Raw genomic sequence first — 23,184 nt, 5'->3', positions numbered from 1 at the left:
GCAGAGGGGTTAGAGCTTAGAGCTTTAGAAACCTCAGTGTTGAGCACTGAGGTTATTCAATCTCTGGGAAAAAAGAATATGGGGACTACAAGGTAAAAAGTTATTTTTCAGGAGGCCAAAGTAAGAGGGCATTTTAAAGCAAGAAATACCATCCCAGCATAGACTTTTCTGTGATCTATGACAAGTATCCATTCATCCTTGTAGAACTGTGAGACACATGAACATATAGTAGACTCAAGATAGAGCCATACATGACATGCTGTTTAAGCATAAGATTCATCTTCTCTTGCTTTACTCATGTAAAAATTTGGTGTTTTACCTAATCCAGCTTCCTAAGCTTCCTCAGTAGTCAAGGGAGAGGCAGACAGCTTCTCTAACAAAGGTTTATAAAATAGGATGAACGACAGTTTAGAGTTGTCTATCCATCTTTATGTTAAAAATAAAAAGAGCCTGGAGAACTACCTTTAACAATTCACAATTCACATAAATTCAGGTTACTGAAGTGAAATGTGTTGCATGCTAACTGTAGCAATTGTCATCTCGTTGGAGACAGGCAGAATTACAGCATCTGTTGTCACCGAATCCATGTGCTACAACTTTCTCTGAGTGGCTGAGTTTTAAGTTCATTTAATGCTTATTCTGTGATGCTTCTTCAAAAAGAAAAAGCCCTTTTCTTGTCCATAGTTAATTTCTTATCAGGTTTACAGTCTGTGGGAGAAGCAGTCATATATCATCTCCAGACCCTTTAAGTGCAATGATGGCTGGAGGGGAGCCTGTTTGGCTGCCTGAGATCACCTATCTGTGACCTAAGATTTCTCCTTCCAAATTCAACTCGATCCACAGCTGACCCAAAGATAATGTATTAGTCACAGCTCCCGTTCTCCTGGTGCAGATGGATTTCAGAAAGAATCAGTTCAGCCTAGACTGTGGCCATTTTTCAGTGTTTGACTATGTGAATTCAGAAAGTTATTCCTTCCTTTACCCCTTGTTTTTGAGGAAGAAAATATCTGTGCAGATGCTGTTGCTTTCTGCTTGCAGTGAAGATGTACTCCAGAGTGTGAATTTCTGTGCTTTTCTGACTGTTCTTCAGAAATTGTCATGAATTCTTCATAGAGAGTGACACATCACCTTCCCAAATCCTCTAAAGGACAAGCATGCCTTGCCCCAGTAACCATTTTGGCAGAACTGTTAATTCATTTTAGAAATCTATCCAGAGTGTTAATAAAAAAAAAAGTTTCATTCAAGAGAGGAAAATCGTAAACAAAACATAAGATCTTTCCATATCCTGAGAGTGAAAAAAAGATATTGCTCCAAACCATATTTCACAGGCTCTTTTTCTTTTTACCCCAAGTTTCCAGACCCTCATGCAGTGCCACTGAAATTTTAGGAGCATTGAAGTTGTTGCTAGTGAACTGCATGGGGCCGTCTTGAAAACAATGTCTGTTCACCAAGCAGCCTGAGGGAGGAAGCCCTCTCCTGCCTATTTTTTTCTTCTGAAGATAGAATAAAAAAACATAAGTGAAAAGAGAACAAAGCTTCTGAAGGTGCCTCCACATTTTCATTTGGAAACAAAACATTTATGAAGTTTTGCTTTAATTCCCTTAGATCTTAGTTACACATTTTTTTACAACTTTTTAAATGCAGAAAATGTAGCTAGGTTCAAAGGCACAGTGGGAAAGAGACATGAGCTTGAACCATAGGGGTTGTAGTTTCTAGTAAACATTTCTCTTCTTGCCACCAGTGGAAGGCTTCCATGGCTGAATTTAACCTAGGGGCTGCTTACTAGCAATCAAGACTTTTTGATCTCTGTAAGCTGATTCCCCAATTACTTACCGTTTTGGAATTAAAAAGGGGAAAACAAAATAGGTTTGTTAATTAAGCAGGAAAATCCTCTTGACCTGGGCAGGTACTGGGATGCTTCTTCAGAACACCTGCAGGATGTCTTCAATAGATTTATGAGTTACAAGACTGACTTTCAGCCGCTGACAAGTGCAGCTTGATTTATCAAGGTGGATGATTCCCTTACCCCAGGGAACCTCATTTTCTTACAGGTGGATTTTTCTCTTTACAGGTAATGTTTTCTTGCTTTAAGACAAATTGTTGAAGACTGTGTTACATACCCCAGTGGAGAAAGGCATCATCAGGGTGGGCTGAAAATAATACTAAGATTTGCAATGACTCCAACAGACTCTGTACAGGTCCCACGTAACAGCAAGCTTTGTGGCTGACAGCACAAATGATTTTAATTCCTTGTGAATGGAAGCTAAGTTTCTAGTTCCTCTGTTCATGCAGGCTATTGGGTACTGGATGCTCCAGTGGATGCTAAAAGATATAGGCTCAAAAGATGAGGTTCTGGCTCCACACCAGGTTGCACTTTAGCCAAGTTCAGCTGTCTGAAAAAAACAGGTTGTATGGATATATGCTGGGATGGGAATGCTAGATTAAATGTTCCGACCCTTTGCAATATCGAAGCTGCACCAATTTGGTATTGAATCTGGGATTTCTTCTATTTTAGTAAAATAGAAGAGACCAAGGCAAATCATTAGCTACCACTAGCTGAGGTCTTTAGCTGAGGACCTAAAGCTCTTTTCTGTCTCTTCCACCTATTTTGGGGAAAACTTGGATCCAATGTGATGCGTATGGGAAACAGTTTCCACACATTCCAAAATCGGAGAATACAGTTGTTCTTAGATGATGTGGGGTACTGAAAGGCAGCAATAAAATTGTATTCGGTGCAGACTGCTTTCCTGAAGGAGAACAAGGGTTCACTTAGTCCTGTGATCTTGCTGAGGCTTCATAGCTGAGAGTTAGCTGTTGCCCAGGGGGTATGAGTGCTTACAGCATGTAACGAACATATACACATATATATCTAAAAGACAGTAGTCTCTTGTGTCTAGAAATGGGGTCAGCTGAGGGCAGACTTTGTACATGGCCTATGTGTCTTCCTTCACTCAGTTGTGAATTTCGTCCTCAAAACTCCTCCGTGAGACGGGGCAGTGCTATTGCCACAGTTTCACAGAGGGAGAATGGAGACATGGAAAGACTCCTTGACTTGCCTAAAATCATAATTGTGGCTTGTGGGGGATTGGAGGAGGCGGCAGCTGAACAAGGAATTGATCACAAGCCTTCTGATAGCACCATGATGATTAGAATAGCCTGCTTTATCTGCAGATAGGTGTGATTCCACTCTTTTTACCCAGCCTTTTGTCTGCCTTGTCTTCTGAGATAGCAGGCTTTTTAAAATAGGTACCATCTGATATTTTATATGGCACTTAGCAAAATATAGTCCCAATCTCAGTGAGCCTCTAGGCATTACCATAATCAGTGCATTAGGGGTCATTTTTTTCAGACAGAGATTTGAAAATAACTTTGAGGAGTCTTTTGTAATGAAAGTTTTCATTTGCTGCTCTCTGGAGAGAAGGTGGAGAGGGGGAATTTACGTTCTCTCTCTCACATGCAGAGTTGCACATCTATATTGAATCTTGAAGAAGATGTAACTCCCCAGCTCCCCCAAAAGAAGTGGAGCATTCTGGGTATTTTGGAGGAGAAAAAAAAAATGTTTTGAAAGAGCCAAGATATTTAGCTTTGAAAATTAGCTACTCAGCAGGCCAGCATTAAAATTAATTTAATGGAGTGTAAATTAACATACTTGACACTTTTTTGATCATTTTTCATAGACAGTGCTGACCGATGAAAATAAAAGCTTTTTCCCCCATGAGGTCAGGACAAAAAAATTCACAGATTTACCACTCCCACCCCATAGGGTGCTTTCTTCTTCAGGAGTGAATGTAGTACATCGAATTTAAGTCTTTAAATATTAAGCATTGGCATAGGCTTTTGCATATAATAAACTGACTTTTCAAAAAAATGTTTCATTCATTGACACTGGAATGTGTAAAGAATTTTCCTTTCAAATAAGCTGTGGAAGTTAATTAAGTTCACTCAGGGTTTATAGCAAGGATTCTCTAAAAAGTACAGAGGAATATTTATAACCTAGTCCAAAAATGCAACACGGTGAAACTTTTGATATGTTGATAAGTGATAAGAATGTCATTTGAGGTTTATTTTTTTAATAATAATTTAATTGTCATTGTAAAATGCCTCATAGTTGGGACAGATTAAATTGCCACAAAACCCATTACTGAAATTCATAACCCCCCATAAATGTAAAGTGTTTGCTGCTGTGCCATAAATAACTGCACTCGTTCCAGGAAAATGAGGTGCAGGAAATAAATTAACAAAATCCAAACACATAGGACATTAGGTTGCAACAATTTGCTGTAGAGGCTGCTGACGGGAATTCAGCTGAGCCCAGAGGAGAGGCAAATTCAATGTTTAATTATGGCCTCAGTAAATCATGCCCCCTCTGTGTGTTTTGCCATATTGACGTGGTTCAAAGATTATTTCACAGTCTAGTTCAATAGCACTGGTAAAGTATGTACATTTCAGATGTCATTATACTTGAAAAGGTCTGAAGAGCACAATATTTCTCCAAAGATGTGTAGGATCCACTCATGGTTAAATGAAAGGAGGTAAATCAATTTTTGTCAGTCTCATGCAAAAGGCTCTGGGTCTGAGTTTCCATCATTTGCACCCTTGGTGGTCAGTTTACCTTGCGTTTGGTGGGAGTGAAAATACAGTAATATTTCAGAACTTTCCATTAGTTTAAATGGCCACACAAGGTTCAGACCTCTGGCAGATTTGCTCTTTGAGTGTGGCATCAGCCTGGAAAAGGAATCAGGTTGCAATGATGCATGTTGGAAAGAAGATGGGAAGGCTGGGGAGGGACATAGCGGGTGGGAAAAGGAGATTTTAAACAACTTAATTGTCACACAGAAATGGCATCTGTAGTAAACATATTGAACTGATAAACAATGCAGCTGCTACAGATTTCACACAGAGAAGTAAATGCCATGGCCATATGCAATTCATTACCTGCGTTAATTAGGGAATAAAAAAAAAAAAGGAAGGAAATTGTAGGAAAAGGGGACAAATTGGATCACCAGAGAGAATCTGTGTCTGTGAACTGCACATCTGTCCTGTTCCACGACTGTGCAAGAAATTCTCTGCTCTTACTTCTGGCTAAGGCAAGAAGGTGCCAACACCTTTCCTGCTCCTGGGTAATGCACTGGACACTGCTACTAACTTGTTAACATTTTCTGGGGGAACACTCCCCCAGAGTGAGACCACAAGAAAAGAAAGCAAGCCAAGAAAATGATGGGAAATTAACTTTCAAATGCCTTTTCTGCGTGCTCACCCCATTTTTCCATCCAGGTCACTCTCTGTTGACCTGAAGTAAAATCCCACCAGTTAAAAGCAAAATTAGACCTCTCTGTATGACAATTTGATTACAGTGCATCCCCCAAAATACAGCTGGTCCCTGGTTTTGAAGATGGAGTATGGAGGGCTACAGGAATGGAACATTTCTGCTTCGCAGCCAATTACCACCTGAACCCACCAAGATGGTCTCCCTTCCACGTTTATCAAAAGCAGCAGGAACTCACCTTGAAGAGACTTTGGATCCACTCCTGCAGACATGAAATAAAACTAAAGACTCCTTATTAGTCAGTTGGAAACTCAGGGACAGCCACTGAAAAATAAAAAGTTACAAAAACTCTCAGCTTTTAAATAGGGTTTCATGTTAGTACTGTAAATTAATGTAAATGTCACTTTAAAAGAGAATATGGAATAAAAACCTAATAAAGCTGCACAGCACTGCAGGGGTGGTGAGTAAATTCAGGGAATATTTGATTAGATTTCAAATGCTGTTCTTTAATTTGTATGCTCTTACTTATTTCCCCCCTGCCCCTCCCCACGCTTTCCTCATCTATTATATCTGCTGGTGCACAGTGAATTTTACAGTCCTACCTAAAAGGTCTCTCTCGTTGCTCTATGAAAACCCACATTAGCTAGGACCCATGTGGCGATAGCTTCCTCCAGACTGTGCCCCAACAGCAGACGGGGAGACCTGAACAGCGTTAATTCCCTGCCAGCGATGTCGTGCCTGTGGCACTGTCTGACACTAACAATAGGATCTTGTCCAACCCCGTGCCCTTCGTGTGCTGAAAATCAGAGAGTCATGGCAGCCCAAACACCCCAGAGCCACCATGATGGGAAGGCAGATTAGCAGAGGAGACTCCTTTTGGCAGCTGCATCTCCCTCCTTAAAGCAAAGCCACGCTGAGATTAAGTATAAGAGTTAGAGTAAACTGTGTTGGTAGAGACCTGGAATCCTAGGAGCGGGATGCTTTTGGATTAAATGAAAAATTTTTAGGGAAATGGAATCAAGAGGCTTGGTGACAGCTCCCGTGTGTTGTCTGTCTGTAACTCTAGCAGTGCAGGTACCCTGCAGGTACCAGTGCTTCTTTCCAGGAACTGGGACAGCCTGCAGCTCATGCCCAAAGTGACCCAATTGCACAGGCTCAGGAGATTCCCAAGTCTCTTTTCCTGACCACCAAAACTTTCCAGTGATTTGGGACCCTCCAGTATAACAGTACCAAGATATGGATGCGAGGCAAAGACTCCTGTTAGAGGCATATTTTCCTGTTTTTAAAGGCTCTTACCCTGGCAGAAAGCTCTGTTCTGGTTTAGCAACAACAACCTTGTAGTAGAGATAATGATCTGAAATCTCTACGGCCTCTAGCTACTTCTCTTTTGCCTCAGTGAACTGCTATTGTGGACTCGCTGAGGCCACAGACCGATCTCTTTTGTGCCAGTCAGGCTCTTATCTTTGTTCCCTGAGCTTTGGCCAGACTTGCAGAAGAAATGTGCATAAAGGCTCTTCTTCTGTCTCAGCCAGAGTGTTATCTTGGCATTGCTGAGCCTTTGCTACTCTCTTCTCAGGTGGCATCAGTCACGTCCTTGCAGTCTGAAGCTAGAAACTGTCTCCTTCATCCTTATACATATTATTTCTTGAGTTGAGCAAAGATTGACCTCTCAGTGTCCTTTCTATTCCCCTGCTGCTTAACAGACTGGCAGGAAGTGATGGACTCTTTGCTTTTCTCTTAGACATCTGAGGGCCGGTCACAGTGTGTCTCTCAGCCTGAGCTGTCTATCTGTGTGTTCATGCTTCCTCAGATAATAATACTAACAGCAACAAGCATGTGTTCCTCAGCCCCCTACCTTGTAACATTTTCAACGTTTTCAAATCCGTCCCTTCCAGGAAGCCAGGAAACAGTGGGACAGTGGAGATGAGACTAGTCAAGGTGAAGATTCTTAGCAGTATTTCATTATTCCTTACTAATTTCTTCAACCACCAGAAAGTGGTGAAGCAGCATGTAAGAGTGTCTTCAAAATCAGGCTGATTGTATTGAGTAGGTAAAATTGCATCCTGATGGGTGGAAAAGCGAGCAAAGATGGAGGAAACTCCCATTAGGAAAATACCCAGTCTTAATGAGCCAGCAAACTTGCCTCCCTTTCTGCAAGGCAGTATCTCTGAACCTCAATGCCTATGTGGGATTTTCGTTTTAGTGTTTGTTTCTGTGGCTGTCTTAAATGCCTAGGGACAGATAAGAATGACAAGCAACATAAATTAATGTTGCATGGGCTCTGTTCTGCTTGAGTAGAAGAAGAGTTGGAAACAGGGAATGGGACGATTGCTGCAATGCAAAGTTTGGCCAAATGACACATCAGTTTTGCCTTATCAGAATGCTGTAAGAGCTGTGATAAGACAGTGATTCAGCTAAGCAAAGGTGAGACCGACACTTTCCTTATGCCCTTACCCACTGTCCTGGTTTCGGCTGGGATAGAGTTAATTTTCTTCCGAGTAGCTGGTACAGTGCTGTGTTTTGGATTTAGGATGAGAACAATGTTGATAAGGCACCGATGTTTCAGTTGTTGCTGAGCAGTGCTTACACTAGTCAAGGACTTTTCAGCTTCCCATGCTCTACCGACTGAGCAGGCTGGAGGTACCCAAGAAGCTGGGAGGGGGCACAGCCAGGACAGCTGACCCAAACTGGCCAAAGGGCTATTCCATACCATGGGACGTCATGCTCAGTATATAAACTGGGGGAAAGCTGGCCGGGGTGAGAGGGGGCCGCTGCTTGAGGACTGGCTGGGCATTGGTCGGCGGGTGGTGAGCAATTGCATTGTGCATCACTTGCTTTGTATATTCTTATTATTTTATTTCAATTATTAAACTGTTTTTATCTCAACCCATGAGTTTTCTCACTTTTACTCTTCTGATTCTCTCCCCCATCCCGCTGGGGGTGGGGAGTGACCGAGCAGCTGTGTGGTGCTCAGTTGCCGGCTGAGGTTAAACCACGACACCCACACAAAGGAAATGAGTTATCGGACACTGCCAGATGATCTGACTCTGTCCAGGGACATTACCAAAATTGCTAAAATGGCCAGTTCACTGCTAACACAGTTTTTGTAGGTATTACACCTTCTTCCCCCAAAATGGTATGTAGCACTGGTGATGCTAGCCGTTTGGTCATGACCCACTGTTGTTGTACAGATCCTGTCCCAAAACTAAATTTATAGCAAATGAGAAAGGGTGAGGACTTTCAGCAGAAACAGACTTGAAGAGGAAACTTTTAATGAGTTTTTCTTGGAGATCATCAAACTGTCAAAAGAAACCTCTGAAAAATTAACTGGAAAGACAAAACTTGGCTTTCCTTTGATGTTATCCTCTACATGGCCATTTTGAGGAGTCCCAGGAATCTCAAAGGGAAGATCATTGAGGAATGGCAATATCCAGTTCCTCTTCCCTCCCACCTCAAAGGATGGAGCTGCCTTTGCAGGACACCTGCGCCCTTGCAGGACTGTGTACAAAACACAGTGTTGGGCGAAAGTACAAATGTCTCAGCTCAACAGCTTGGCACTGTGTTGGCAGAGAAGGAACTTGGGCTCAGGGAGGCTCCTTGTTTTATATATACATGCAAGCATCTTGAGCCCCAGGGAGCTCTTCTTGGTGACTTTCACTCTGTTGCAATTGTGTGGCACCAGTGTGTGCGCTGTGTTGGCTGGGTTCTCTTTTATGTCTCTTGATTCACTTACATTTCCTAGCCCTGGCCAGGAAGAATCATAGTTACTACACAGCCTCTAATCTCCCTCCTTTCATCTCTTTCAACCTCTCTGGGGCACTTGTCTCCTGCATTGAAAATGATCTCTGCCTTTGTCCTCCATTGGCCATTATTTCCAAGGACTGTACACTGTTTTTTCTTATCTCTTTCTCACTCCTTTCACTCTTCTCTGAAAACTCGTCAATCAATCCAAATTGTTGCAACAACCAGTGGGAAGCCTCTAACCTTGTTGTCATTGATTTGAATAACGCAAATATTAATGAGTGGAAAACTCATTAAGAGGAAGCAGGAGGATTCTCACTGACAACTCACCTCTGCTGTAATGCCAGGTGGATCCTGTTATAAACAGGAGAAAAATGATCAAGCTTTTAATTCTAGTTCCACTGGCATGCTTATATCTGCTCCACAGCCTAGATACTCTGTGATCCATGTGGCCATATTTTTAAGAGTGATGCTCTACTTACACGTTCTAGACAATATGTTTTGAAACTTATTAATCAGGAATTGTCCAATCTCTTTATGCTGAAGCATCAGTAAAACAATTACTTTAAGGCTAAATGAGGTCCACTGAAGAATCACTTGATTAAAGTGAGAATTTACAATAAATAAATACTTCAAATATTTCATTATTGATGCTTCAGGGGGAAAACAACTCTGATTAAGTCAAAGAAGGGGAAAAATATTTAAATTTGAATAAGTATGATGGACTGGTTATTGTGTTGGTGTAAATCAACATAACTCCAATGATTTCACTATGTCTATGTCAGTTTGAGTGAGCTGAGTATTGGATATAGTGTATTACTTCTCACTGGATTCAATGGGGATATTGTCTAAAAGGAACTGGAAAGAAAATGTTTGCATGCCATTCATTGCTCTGACATTTTCTTGCTGTGCTCCTTTTTGGAGAATCACTCCACATGTCTCTTATTCAGGTACCCATCTTTAATCTAGGGCTCATAAGATTTATATGTATCACAAGGTGCTTGTGAATCTTAATGAACAGTATTCAGGAAATGTCATTTCTTGAAAGTTGATGCCCAGGTGCAATGGATCATGCAGTACAGCAGAAGTATTTTCAATTTCTTATTAACACTGTATGGAAGAGATAAGGAGTGATCATTAAACACAAACATTTATTTAAATGCAGAGTTGAGGTGGATGCTGAAAAAACACAAAAGCCAGAACATCTCACAAGATGAAGGGTCAACATTTCCAAGCTTGGAAGTTTTAGGCCTCTAAATCCCAGTTCAGAGATCAAATACATTGTGACTCAAATAATATAATACCTATGTTGAGCACCCACAGACCCCTTTTCCATTCTGTGTTTCTAGTCCTTGTACTGTTTCTCACACACGTGTAATTCAGTGTAATACAGCATCAGAGAGAGGTAGGATAGAAGTTACAGAGTTTAATGGTTTGCCTGTGACCTGTCAAGAGACTGTAAATGAGCCACGTACTATCTCTGCACCTCTTGATTGCCTTCCAGCTCTTTGTCCGCTTTTCCTCTGCAGCATTCAACCTACTGGGGACAAGGACTGGGCCTTACAAGGCCAGTTTTGTGTCTGGCACAGTAGGGTCTCAATCTTGGTTGGAACTGCTTGTCATAGGTCTTAGCAGAAACAGCAAAAATACAGACAGGAAAAACTGGGGAAATGCGATTACAGGATATAACAGCACAGGAAATTGTGATACAAGACAGCATGACATCTATGGGTTGGAAGAGCAACACTTTTCAGGGTATAATTCTGCAGTCAGTAAACTGGGGATCTAATTTTTTCACCTTTCCTTGTAGTGGAAGTGCATCACTGTCCAAAAATTGTGCTAAATCAAAGTGTTGGGCCTTTATGCAGTGATAGCACTGCATAAAAGCAAAGACAAGTCTATCTTATGCCATTAAGTGTATGAAAATCAGTTAGTACTCTCAGTCGCCAGCAAAAAACCCACAAAACATCAGAAGAATTTTTCAATGCCTGAATAAATGCAGCTTTTTATTTCACGCACAGATAACCTTAAAGTGGCCCAGTACCCATATACTTATTAAGAAGGGTGTTTCTTCCCCTACAAAAATCAAAAAGAAAATCTCATAATTTGCAGGGAAGAATCTTGAAAAACTTTACTCATAAAAGTATTTTCAAAGAAAAAGTTTTAATCTTTTATAATTAGGGAACAGAATTAGAATGCCTCTTCCACCATGACTAAAGGCTAGGTTCTCCATGGCAGAAAACCATAAACCTGAATACTGATGTTCACTATAATGTACCTAAAGCACATAAATAGGCCTTGGTGTCACTGCAATAATCTTATGTGTTGCTCACCAAATGAACTAATGCTCTTTTTGTGCTTTTCATAGCAACAGAGGTGTATTACATTCATGCTTTCAACACTGGTGGAAAGCAACTGCATTTTTTACTACTTACATGGTGGGGAGAAGCCATGTAACTGAACTGGAATGATAATTTAAAGTTTTTTCCATGATTTTTCCCTTAGGAAGATGTATATAAGACAGAGCTCTCAAATGGAGTGGGTTGAGAATTTTCAGATAAACAGATTTCAGTTCAGAAAAAAGAAGTTAGTATAAATTAGTAGCTGAACTTCTGCTGAAACACAGTCCCTGGAAAAAGGGGGAATCCTGAAAGTTCACTAGGAGTTTGCACTGATTCATTTCAGCTTAACAATTAAATAGAAGCAATTACATTTTCTGTATACTTCATGAAATCACAGATGAAAACCTGAAAAAAACCTAATATTTCTTTTAAAATGAGAATGAGGATATTTTCAAAATATTTTCACATCTTAAGTGATAAAAGCCCTTCCATTTATGCTTAGAAAAACCAGTAAAAGAGTCTTTTTCAGTCTAGCAGACATTGTAGCAACATCACATTGTTGGTAACTGACACAGAACTGAATTGAGTGGAAAATGAAGTATCTTCTTAAAAAAAAAAAAAGTATTAATTAATTACTAGAATATCTACCATGGGATGTGGAGAATTTGCTGTTTCTCACTGGCTTTCTCTCCAGCCTGGATGTCTGTCTAAGAGACAGTCCTAAGGTATTGAATTTTGTGTTGCAATACCTACCGCTACAGTACTGTTGACTAAATCCCTTTCTATCAATGGAAGCTATGAATCTTTGACGTTCTCCATCTCAGGCAAATAAGGGCAAGGTCTGTGGTTTGGAACATAACATCTAATATCAGATTCAGTGGCTTGAGATACACTGAAATATCTCATGAGGATAATGATTTTATATAGAAGCAAATTAGTCTGACAGCTGAAGTAGGGTTGTCTGCGTAATGGCTCACAACCAATTATATATATTTTTCTGTATAGAAGCAGTGGTTACATACCATCAGTAAAATGTCTCACTAATGAGACAAAGCAGGAAGGAACAAAATGTAGTCCAATCTCCAATGTGGGTGTGTCCCCCATGAAATGCTCCTTCCGTTCGGCTTCATAAACTAGTGCCCATGTCTCCCAAACATTTATGGATGCAATACACAGAAATCACCCCCCATGCATTTTCAGTGCCAGTGGCTCATCCTGGGCTTTCCTTATAATGCAAGCAGTAGAAATCATGTCCTGTGGCAGGAGATTAGGATTCAGTGTAGGACTGAACTGCCCATGATTCGACCATGCTGATTCTGGCTTTGTTCCAAAGATTGCCTGCCAACGCACTCAGGGGTTCGAGGGCTCCCCTCTGCCCCTTTGCCTCAGCTGAGCCTTCCAGATCTCCATGGCTGTTGCCCCAGGCTGTGTTTCTATTTTATTTGTAATCCTTTGACAGCAATAGCCAGTTCTGGCAGATGAATTATATTCTGTCGAGAAGCAGCAGGGGATGGCTGGGACCATCTCTCTCTCCCTCTCTCCCTGAATTCTAATTTAAAGAGAGGAAACAAGATTTCATTGAATTTTAACAAATTAACCATTAATCACTTATGAAAACCTCCTGATGAGGACATGGATCGCCTGGGTTATGAATGGGAACAGCTTCATTTTGCTGTGATTGTTCGACCAAGTTAATCCCCAGATCTATTTCTTTACCTCCATCACCTTGTTCCCTGTCTCTCTCACTGCTGTATGCTCTTGTCTTCTTTCCCCCACCTCCACCCAACACATATACCTTGCTCTCTCTTGTCCTCTTCCCTGGATGCACAGCCCCCGCTGAACCCATCTCTGAATCATTTTTGATGTCATGCTGAATATGGAAATTAAGGAAAAAACAATGTCTTCCGCTGGCTGTGTGGTGTGAATATTTATGAGGGAGCCAGCAAGGAAGCTAAATAGGAGCTATGAGCGAGCCAGCCAGCGAGGATGGCAGCTGACAAGGGCTCATTCAGTAGCACATCCTTGGCTGCCGGCAGCATCCCAGCAGAGTGGGGGCTGTGTGAGTGACAGAACAGCAGCATCCTTGCCTGGGCAACACAAAAAACTAAGTTGCAGCTGTTTCTCTTCTTCCTTTTTATTCCTCCCTTCTCCAGCTGATCAATTTCAGCTACAAAAATAATAATAAAAAAAATCCTTGGATGCTGTTCAGCTGCAGCAGACGATTAGGCCTTAAAAATCAATGTTTATGTTCAACAGGACTATAAAAACCAATGCTTCCCTCCACTTATCAAATCAGAATTGAAGTCAGAAAGGCCCCTTGGCTCGTCATACAAAGGGTCATGGATGGTGGCACATAGGGATGAAAATCTCTCTAAGTCAAGGCTCTCTCCTGTGCTGTTTCTCCTCCTGCTGCCATATTCCCATATTCATAGCAGACTTTTTTTTTCCCACAGGGAGACATCACTCTGCTAAACACCACACAAGGGCCCAGGGTGTAGATGGGTACCAGGAACCGGGGGGGTGGAAGATGGCCTAAGTCTCTCCATTGGAGTCAGACCCAGATGGAGCTCTGAAAAATGCCATCTTTATTTTTTCCCTTAAGGATAAGGCAAACCTAGGAAGGAAACCGATCTGGACCTGGGTTGGGCATTGGCCAACTGGAGTAAAACAAGAGTCCTGAAGTGAATCATTGATCCTTTTGCTTCCCCTGAGGTCTGCAAAACTTCTGCAAGGTGATTATTTTCTTAATTGGACTGCGGGGATGGGGCTATTCCCGCTGCCAGGCACAGGATGCATGTGGAGCAAGCGGAGAAACTCTACCTCTTCAAGTCACAATCTTTAATATAATAAATCCTGATCCTACCATGGAGATGCTGATGGTTTCTAACTTACCTACTGTCCGAAGTGAATATAAAATAGACCAGATTTTTGATTATGGGGTGTGCAAATCCCAGTGACTGAGCTGTGCTGCTTTCCTGAAGAACATCATAATTTCTCTTCCTTGGCTGGATGGCATCACTTTTAAATATTTTGAGAATGGCAGGTTGTCCCAGAAAGCATGTTTTAAATGATATAGCAATTAATTGCCAAAAGAATGGGTGCTCATGAGAATCAGTGCCCCAGATGATACCACACAGATTCAAACATAGGCCAGGCTATTAAGCTTTTGCAATGGTGGACCACTGAGCCACCACCCCACTGGGAGTGCACAGAAATGTCTTCTTCTGTAGTCACTTTTCCTAGTCCAGACCCAGGATTTTCCCCATCCAGTATCTTTCACCAGTTCCTCTTCAGAGTGTTCTGGACTGACCCTTCTCGTCGCCGCTTGCAAACTGAAGCACAGGACTTCTTGTAATGATATAGGACTGTGAAGCTCCTTCCTTAATTATGATCCTTTTGCAATGATATATAGCCTTTTCTGACTCAGCTGGAAAATCTTTTCACTTCTAGACACATAATGTGGGTTGTACATATGGCTGAGCTACAAATTGTTTGGTCCATCTGGGTAATCCTGTTAATCCTTCTCCTTGCGTACACAACATTTCTGGTCGTAGAGTTGGTGTTTTCTGCTGTTTTTCATCTTTTTCCCACCAAGCCTTCAAAAGAGGAACCCAAAGCCTATGGCGAGCCACAGGCCAATGGATAGACATGATGGCAGAAGACAATCTGAAATATAAAATAAAAAGGCAAGAGGGTGAAGATAATGAAATGAAAATACCGAGCTATAAATCCCATGGGATAGTATACTGGAATATATCACTGGTGTCATAAGAAAAAGTGGTTCTACTGTCTGGCATTGTAGCAGATAAGATGTCTGGAACATGCTATAAACTTATGGAACCAAATCACTGCAATATAGGAGACTTTTAAATTAAAATTTATTCGGCTATCTGTCTCCACTGATATGAAATCCTTATAGGCAACCTAGGCAAAATCATCCTTAGGACACTCCTCAGTTTTGTACCTCTGCTTATCCTCCAGTTCATATGGACATTTATATGAATTGTGTGGGCAAAAATAAGCTTGAAAAGACAAATCTCAGTTTTCTTATTTCCAGGGGGGCTCAGGTATGGCTGCAACGTAAGATGCTTTAAAGAAACCTGAATATCTCTGTGTCCCCAGATGTATTGCTATTTGGTTATTAGTCATGATTAGTCATTTTCTCAGTTGTTGTCACTTTAAAGATCTTTCCTCAATCATAGCTTGTACTAAATCTCCACTTATTTACTTATTGCAATCCACCAGTCATTTTGACAGTGAGAAGTTCAAAAAACTTGAGGACAGCAGAAGGCTTGTTTCAGATTTGGCTTCAGTTAAATGAGTAAAGCTACACCAAAAGTATTTTACGTCTGAGTTAGTGCACATTGTATACATGTTGTCCCTAACATTGGACCAGAAGCACATAGTTTAAATAAAAAAGATTTGTGGGGGTAGTACAGCTAATTGAGATGACCATTAACTATCTAATGTACAAAGTCATTTAAAACTCAATATTTTACTTCATTATAGCTGATTAATAAATACAAAGAGCAGCCACTATCATATTTTTAATTCTACAATAGAAAGCTCTAAGCAATGAATAGACGCTTTCTTATTATCATTTGTGAAACTGCAGATAAATAGGCAAGTAGCTTCCCAGGTAGATTGTAACTCACTAAAATGTATTAATGGCTTGGCTACATGGCTGCAGAAATGGTGTAACATCATGACAGCAACTTACTGCTCTGGATATCTCTGTAACAAAAAAACCCAAACACCCAAGCTCAGAAGAGGCCATTATTTAAATAGCTGTCTCATTTCGTGTAATTTCAAGTTCAATGGTGCGGCAATTCTGCAGTATTAGATCTACTGAATGATTATTAAAATCACACCTATTCAAGATTAACTATGAATTAATTATGAGAGGAATTCAGAAATTCAGATACCTTCTGAGATAGGCTCTGGGGTAAGGACAGGGTAAGTGTGAAAATGTGGCACAGGCTTAACCTGCTGTGAATTTTTCCAAGTCTTCCTCTTCATCTTGGCAGCTATACAGGACGGGTGATTACTTGCACCCTGGACGTGCATAAAGGACACATCTAATAAGTCAGATGAGTCATGCCCTAGGTGTGTTATTTCTCTCCCTTGATGATGAAGGGAGTCCAGATGATTAACTCAGACATAGAGAATGACACCTACATCTAGTCAGAATGAGTCCCCACTGGGGAAATCTAAAGCACTCAATCACTGAAGGAGATAACAAGCTCATTGTGGGCTTGAGCCCTTGATGTCCCATCAAACCTGAATTCACAAAGTAAATTGCAGAGAATTTGTTAGAGATCAAATGTTGAGTTATACTCCACAGACAGAGCAAATCAGGGCCTGGCATACCTGTGCGATAGTGAGGCTTCAGCAGCTTGGTATTGTACTGCAACCTAACTCAACCAGGCTACCTCTGTTCCTCCTTTCCTTTATCTCTCAAGTCTGCTGAGACTTCTTTTCTCCTGTCAGTTTTATACAGGAGTCACTCAGGTACTATGGCAGCAGGTAGTTTTATGTAGGCATAAGGTAGTTGGACAGACAGGCAAATGATGGGATAGATCCAGATGCTTCTGTGCACAGCGAGGAAAGAGAACAAATCATTCATGTTTCTCTTGTCTACAAAAGGTTGTAAGAAGGCAGCCACTGGATGTCAGACAACCTGACTCAGAGAAGGGTCCTTTGCCGGTCTCTGGCAATGTGAGGGACATCAGTCATTTCTAATAAAGGAAATGCTCCTTGATAGAACTCCACTTTGCTCTGTAGTCTGGAAAGGGAAGCTGCAGATATTTGTGGCACATTAGTCACAGTTTCCTTGGCTGCTTGCAATAATTCAGCCATACAGCTCCTCGTGGACAGTGAGCATCTACACTCTGTCTCCATTCTATTCCAGTTTCTCAGCATGATAAAGGATGGAGTGAGCTCTGACAAGCAGAGGTGGGTTAGAAGCTGCTGGTGACTCCTATCAGAGGCAGCTAAGCAAGCCTGGAGAGATCTAAAGTGATGAACCCCTTTTCATGTTGACTTCATCCCCAAAGTCATTTCTGAAGTTGCAAGATCTTGGGGAGAGAAGGAGGGTCACATTGTCAAAAAATCCCCCACAGATAAAAGTTGAGACCATTCCTTTGCCAAGAAAAGTTGGTGGCAGGGCTGTTAAAATATGGCCTGCATTTCCTTGCTCTGTTATGTGAGCCAGGAAAAAAAATTCAACTTTTTAAAAAAACAGAGTATTTATTTTTTAAGCCCACTGTCAGAAAGCCACTGTGTGACTGTGAACCATCAACAGGAGTGGGCAGTGCTGTGTGTATTTGGTCCTTTCTCTGCTAGCAACAGACAACCAAAACTCTCACTGGTTGTAAAAATTTTATTCATTACAAAGACAGTCACACAGACATGGAGGAAATGAGGGCATGGTGTAGACTCAGAGTTGTTAGCTTGCCAAACCTTCTTTTCTGCCAAGGTCTTGTGTATGTACATCCATTCTTTCACCTCTTTGTCAACAGAATCAATTGCCATGGTGTCCAGCTACCAAAGGTATTATATAGAGCATTAGATTTAAATGATATAGTAGATGCTCTTCAATGATATGGCTGAACATCTCTGGAGCCAGCTGTGATGTATAGGCATTACTCAGGTAGAACACTGCTTGCTGCGCGATAGCCCTTTTCCCTTGCAGTAGGGCCATGACAATGTCTTCTTTAGCCCCGAACATATTGTACTTCATCTGCTTGCCCAAAGGTGCACGAGAGCCATACCAGACTGTGCCCATTAAAAAACCATCTACCAGCTGGCAGAAATTTAGGTTTGGACCCAGTATCTCACAACCTGATATCCCTGCCCACACCACGGGGAACCTCGGAAGAGTCCATCTGTGAGCAGGCTGAATTTTTCTATCGGGGGCCATCTTCTTATTGCTGCCCTGATTCTCCTCAGCCCTTTGGGAGTGTGCAGGGTTTGTGGCAGGGCATGCACAACATACAGCTGCTCTAAGCCTGTGCGGTGCATGTGTGGGAAGAACGTGTAAATCCACTCAGGTGGCTGCATCATGAAGTGCAGCATCCGACCATGAGCAAATATGATAAGAAAGGATACTTACACGTGGGCGTTTTAAAGGTAAACAGACTGTACTGGGGGGCTGGTACTAAGCAAAGGCCACCACGCTGGAGACATGCATGAATTCATATTGTAATCACTGTTATTTTTTCAGCATTTTTTTTACTTCCCTACTTGTGAAATGGCCCTGAAAGAAGCCCAGCTGGAGATACATGTACTGTATTTTCTCATTAGAGTTTGGCTGTCCCCTCCAACTCCCCCTTACTGTTTAAAATTATGTCCTAAGCAAAATGCGAAGCCACCAGTGTTCCAGTGGGTTCAGCATTTGGCAGAATGAATTTGTTCATTGCTAATTAAAACAAAAGATTTCGGAGGCATTTTCCACTTTGGTTTATTAGCTTTCCTGTGTGATAGCAAATCGGAGCCCTTGTTACACTGTCAGCAGAACTATTATTATTATTATTTATTATTTACAGTACAACTTGTGACTCACTTCCTATGTTGGTGGATCTTTCACCATCTGTTAAAAAAATAGTAGCAGTCATTTTCTGAAATATTATTTGAATCCAAATGTTAAAATAGAACCATATGAAGGCAATTAAATAGAGTGTGTGTTGTTAATCTGAGTTACTTCAGCTCAGCTAAAGAAAAAGCAAAAAAATAAAAGGATTGAGAAAGGCCTAAATGTAAAGCAAAGATGCAGACTTCAGAAATCTGTGGAGAATCTGCCAACATTTTCTTGGAATTTTAAATTTCAAGAGAAAAAAATTGTAAACATGTCATCTTCTAGACTAAGTATAGGAGCGGATATGGATCCAAATCTAGATATAAGGTTGCAACTCCAGACCAGGCTTTATGTGAATCCTTAAAAGGTCAGAAAATTTCAGTTTTAATCCCTTTAATATTTAGTGCTCTTAGCTGTTTTTGTTCTTACTCTTAGTGAAAAAAAAAACACTTGATCTGGTTTTGTTGCCTCCACCTGAGAGTTTTATGTAAGCTTATGATTAATTAACATGAAGTTCCCAGGTGGTGCTTCTAAGGACATTGCCTCTGCCTGCAGAAGTCAAGGAGAGATGAAGCAAACACATCATGAGGAAATTATGGTGGTCAAGCTTGAGTGTGCTATCCCTACGGCATGGTGATCAATAGCAGCTTCACTTCAAACATTTGCATGTGAGCATTTCTTTGGGCTTTAGATCTCTGAGCTTGGGTCAAAACGTATTTGAAACAGGCAGAGTTTTACCTGATTTCACACTGAAGACTTTTTCTTATGATACCTCTGAGCAGGGTGTACGCTGGGGTTCTTGTTTAACTGAATTCGGGCTAAACATTACAAATCCTGAGCCTGTCTTTGGAGGAGAGGGGCATGAACTTGAGGGATACGGGTTTATCTCACCTAATGGGGGCAGTGATGCAATCACTCCACATGTCTTATGTATAGGGGGGAGTCAGCTGTCTCATAGGTAAATCAGACCACTGAAAATTTGAATCACTTTCTGGAAGTTTCTGCCTTTCTCTAACAACACATAAAGAGAGCTCTGATAACTACAACCTGAAACACAGTACCTCCCCAAAGGGCCCAACATGTAAACATCATGAATGCATGAAAATTGAGCTCTCTTTTAAGGCTTTTTCATCAGTTTTTCATGTCAGGATGGAAAGGCCCCTTGAAAACCAGTCTCCAGTAGGACACCCTTGGCTTCTTGGGCTGGGGATGGAGGCAGAAAGGTTGGGGTGCAGCAGCATCCTCCATTTCAGGGCATGGAGCTGGGTAGTCCCCCTGGCAGCGTTCTCCAGCCCTGCAGCAGCAACTGAGGGATGGTGCTGAGCTCCTAAGGCCAAGCAACCGAACTGCATTCCTGGCTGCAGTTATTTATATTCCCCAAACAGCGTTGTTTACACAAACTGCATGAATGCAAATCAACGTGAGGAAGTGCTGGAGTCGGTGAGGTGTGCAGCAGTTACAGGCTCCTGGGATTGGTTTTAGTAATGTAGTGTTAACACAGCTACACATGGCTACACACACTTTCACATCCAAGCGAGGGAGAGGGAGAGGGAACACTCATTACCTGGGACACTGGCCGAGTCCTTGTACCTCGACAAGAGATAAAAATAAAAATGGACTTCATTATCACAGGCTGCCTGTCAATCACCTGCCATTGCACCAAGTCTGCCTTACATTTCTCCGACTGAAAGGTTCCCGTCACCATTGGCCGGGAAGGAAAGTTGGATGTATGAAAGGAGACAGAGAGGTAACATGATGACTAGCATTAGTCTGCTGACTACTCGCTTGCCCTGCAGCACACATGCATTCAAACACAGCCTGCCAAGAAAGGCTTTTTCTGAGAAATGCCCATGCATAATGAATGCGAAGCAGATATGAGGCAGTGGTCTTCACCTTCCTCTGGGCAAGGGATGTCCGGTGGGTAACACTTGGGTTACCCTGTAGAGCTCAGACCTCTACAGATCCCACAGGTGGTGTCAGGGGTGGCATTGGCCAGCTGCCCCCTAAATGTTCAGTTCATTTCTAGTGCCATAATATCCCTACACTTCTGAATTCACCAGTTCCAGTTTTCAAACTAGAAGCAACCGTGTGAGACAAAATTTTCTGATATTTAGATACTGAATTTCCTCCTCCGGGGATCCCAGATACTGTCTTTGGAGAACTTCAGGGCTACTCCCTGCCTCTGTTTTTCTCATCAGTAAAATGGGGTTAATGATGCTTCAAAGCAGGTTTACCAATGTGCTGCCAAGATCTCTTGAGTGCCAGTGACCTTTTATTTAACCCATCAGCATCAAGCTGTCTTTCATTCTATCACTATATATGCTCAGGAGGCTTTGCTGGCAATTCAGTCTTTCTTTTCTCTGCACTTACATTTTCCACAGTACAATAAAACAATAATAATAAAAATCTATTAAAACAAGTTCCTTGCTAGTTTATGGTAATTAAAAGCAATAAATATTCCTGCATGCAATGCTGTAGACCTTGACTTATCGGTGGGTCAATACTGCTTTCCTGGTGAGGCTGGGTAATAAATCTTTATTCCTTTTTGAATGGAAATAAGGATGGGATTTTATTCATGAATTCTGTGACCCGTTGAAGTGACATTTTCAAAACAAACACTCCAGAAATGAGGAGTTTTCTCTGCAGAGTGGGTTAATCTGCTCTCTTCTCAGCGTGTCTCTTTCATACTGATGATTTGCCCGATGCCTTTTTAATCCCAGCAGCAACTTCACAGCGAGCAGGAAGAAAACTAAAATAAAACACAGTAACTTGGAGACAACCGAGATGCATGTGCCGGGGGAAGCTGCAGGGGGAGGGGGCACAAGGGTGGAAAGGATGGTCTAGAAGAGGTCTCTGAAGATCTGACTTGCTCAGCACGGCTGCCACTGCAGATTCACTGTCCAGTCACGCTTTTGTTTGCACCGAGGCTGGGGGTGGCCTTGAAGTCCCAGCCCTGCACAGCTACATTGCTCCTGCCTCCTAAGCTGTTGGCCTTCATTAGCTTCTACTACTAGATGGAGGGTGTTTCTCTGAACCCAGATCAAACAGCAGCTTTTTGTGCTTGTCTGCAATTGACTTAATTTGGTTATGTAATCTAATTGGCTTGGGATGCTCTGAGAGCCAGCGAATGAAGCTGGGGGTTTATAAAACAAACTTGCAATGCAAAGCATGCAAATTCCCGCCCAGTCCTGCTCCTTCCGAGCACTGCGTAGTACAAGTCAAGCACCAGGATGAAGTCTCTGGGTTATTTTTCTCTCTCTAAGAGGCTGCTCTTTCTTTGGAGGAGGCTAAACATATCAAACGGCCCCTTCTCCAGCAGAAAGGATTAATCGTCAGCTGAGTCGCTGCTTGTTATTAAACTATGTTCTGAAATGCACTCGGGGCCAGGTTCGCCGTGGGCGTGAGGGGGTGTAGCTGCTGTCTGCAGTGGAGTGGCAGGGAGAAAGAGCTTTCCTTTCTGTGGCACACACAGATCAGTGCCGTTTCTGAGCAGCGGTTTCTCTTCCCCACTTAACTTGTTTTTTTCTGAGGTCAGCTTCCATTGCCATCAGTAAGATATCACTCAAAGACAAGCAGTTTGGCACAGTTTGGCTATTTCACAGGCCAACATTAGAGCTTACCATTTTCCTAAAGATCTGAGTGCTGCCAGACAATCCAGTGTGTGTAGTGTCCGCAGAAGTTTCTTGTTCACCTCTTTCCTCCCTCTGTCATCCTCACCACTTGGTTTGTCAATCAAACATTACGGATCCAGTATTTGCTCAGGTATGCCGTGAATGTGTCACACTGTGACTGCAGAAAGGTGGGCCTGTGACAGCTGAGCTACGTCTGTCCGTACTCTTTTGGTTGGAGAAATACAGCACGCCTAAAACACTGCCTACCTGGAAACCTTAAGCTTTTATAAACTTCACCTAAGATTTCTGGATGCGGTGCTAATAGGAATCTGCTCAGCCCACATTAATGAGATGAGCCAAGAGGGTTCACCCCTCCTCTCGTGCCCGGGATCACCCAGGAAGCTCATCCATGGGTTGGGAGAGGCTTTGCCATCGCCCACTTCCCTAGCCAGCATTTTTTTTTTTCATTTTGCTGAATATGATGCATGTTCAGGCCTCACAGAGAGGAAATGTGAGGCATTTTGACTGTCTACAGTGGCTGGAAGGATGCAGATGCTATAGTGACCAGAAAAGCCTCCCTTCAAATGGGACAGGACTGTTGTCTGTTGGTCCTCATTTGAGCTGACATTTTAAACAAAAGAGGCTGCA

Source organism: Pygoscelis adeliae, unplaced genomic scaffold (genome assembly GCF_000699105.1).
Source record: "Pygoscelis adeliae isolate BGI_AS28 unplaced genomic scaffold, ASM69910v1 Scaffold270, whole genome shotgun sequence".
NCBI lineage: Eukaryota > Metazoa > Chordata > Aves > Sphenisciformes > Spheniscidae > Pygoscelis > Pygoscelis adeliae.
Note: the sequence above shows the minus strand (reverse complement) of the source record.